General features: G+C 37.3%; 1 pseudogene; it reads right to left on the bottom strand.

Annotated features, from left to right (window-relative positions):
* Positions 1-469: 469 nt before the first annotated feature.
* LOC105507488 lies at positions 470-704 on the bottom strand (annotated as a pseudogene).
* Between the last annotated feature and the right edge of the window lie 1,429 nt (positions 705-2,133).

The raw sequence follows: 2,133 nt of genomic DNA, 5'->3' as shown, positions 1-2,133 counted from the left end.
GTGGTTTTAGTCCCCTTATGTGTTTTTCTTAGCCATTCGTGGATAATAACTAATATTCAGTCACTCTGATCAACCCCAAGCACGTGCAGATGCAATACCAAGGGGGAACATTACCCTTCCCATTTGGGCAGAAACAACAGAAGAATTCCTTGTCTTTACTATATAAAAGAACTCAGCCCATTTCTGGCAACCTGCTTTCAGGGCACCTCTCTTTGCTGAGAGCTTTCCTTCTCCTTAATAAATCCTACTCTACTCATTCTTTGCTGTCCATGTGCCTTATTCTTCTTGGTCTTGGGACAAGAATTTGGACCTAGCTGAACTAGAGACTAAGCAGACTGCAACACCAAGAGCTTGGGCTTCCTGTGAAGGTCATTAGTTTTCTGGTTAAAAGCATTCCTGAAGTCATCAGGAATGGAGGAACAGAGACTCAGCATCTGAGAACCTGAGTTCCTGGTTCCATATCTGGGACTCAAGAGCCAAACAGCACAACCATGCAGCACATCATGAAGACATTTCACAGGACGGTGAAGATTCAAAAGTATCTGAGGCTCAGTAAGAATTCCCTAATGTTGTCACCTGTGCTGGGCTCCCACACCTCCTTCCCAAAGCCCTGCATGTCCTTCTTTTTCAGGTTAAAGTTGAGCACTGCCCCAGCATTCATCAGCAATATCCCATACAGCAGGATGTCTCCAATCATCTTTATGGTCAAATAATAACAAAGTTAATACATTTTAACAGAAAAGCTAAAAATCAGAAAAAAAAGGGCAAGGCTGAGGGTCAATATAATAATATTGTATATAAGGTTATGGAAGTTTCAAAGAAATTTAAACAAATGGACTTAGAATTGGAAAACAAGACAAAGATCAAGGTACACAAAGATTAGTTGTAGAAATTCCAGCAGATTTGTAATATAAACAGAACACAGGAGACGGTTAAGAATAACTTATTAAATAAATAATTATATTTCTGATTTAAAAATCATATTCAGTTCTAAAGATGATTAATAAAATAAATCTACAACTGAACTGCAGATACATCCAAAATTGTGTGAAAGAAAAAATATGTATCTTAAAGTGACTTATATACTTATAATACTCACTTTCTACTACTACTATTATTATTATTATTTAGACAAGAATGAATATTCTTTCCTTCTTAAGATGAGGCTGGTAGAAAATTTCACTAAAATGAAATTTTAACTTTGTTAAAATAAAATTTCATCAAAATGAAATTTTTAAATTAAATTTTGTTTTAATGAAAATGCACTAAGACTAAGGATCATGGATTATTCCATTCTTGTTCCCTAACTTCTCTTCTCATGTGGACTATCAAAACACCTCGGGAAATCTGATATCAATCTCTTCACCCCAATGATCCATGAATCTTAGTCTTGACATTATTTGAATGTAGTTGTTCCAAGAGTTGTATCATTCAACAACCTATAAGAAGGCATAGCTTGTACTGCACAGGTAAAGCAACAAACTGAGACAGAGGCTGTGTAGCACAGAAATAGTTTAATTATCGAAAGGCAGCTGAGCAGTAGGACAGGATATATTTCTCAAATCTGCCTCCCCAGGAGCTCAGAGGCTAGAGAGTTTGAAGGAAATTTGATGGGCAGAGGACCAGGGAATGGGTGCTGCTGATTGCTTGAGGATGAAATCAATGTCCAAACTGTCGAGTCAGTTTCTGCATGGGGGTCATAGAACCAGTTGAGTTAGTTCTTCGGTATGAGTCACAGGTCTGGGTGGCATCAGTTTGCATGCCTGAATGCAGAATGTTGAAAAATATCTCAAAGATCAATCTTAGGTTTTCACAACAAGGATGATATCACTAGGAACAATTGGGGAAGTTACAAATCTTGTGACCTCCAGCTACATGATTCCTGAGCATAAGCAAGCCAGAAAAAAACGGCTGGTTATTGCTTAACTATGCTTAAAGCATTGCAAAATTCAGGCACCACCATAATTCTAATATAGTGGCCTTTTCTTACTTTTACAAAAACGTTTTCGGTCTCTGAACAAGCAGGACCTTTTTTTCAGGAAGAGACTATTATCATCCTTGCTTTTAAGTTAATCTATAAACTAAATTTCTACCATAGTTAGCTTGGCCTACATCCAAGAATGAGGAAGGGCA

Source organism: Colobus angolensis, unplaced genomic scaffold, assembly GCF_000951035.1.
Source record: "Colobus angolensis palliatus isolate OR3802 unplaced genomic scaffold, Cang.pa_1.0 Scaffold15, whole genome shotgun sequence".
NCBI classification, from domain to species: Eukaryota; Metazoa; Chordata; class Mammalia; order Primates; family Cercopithecidae; genus Colobus; species Colobus angolensis.
Note: the sequence above shows the minus strand (reverse complement) of the source record. Positions and strands in the feature narration are given on the sequence as shown.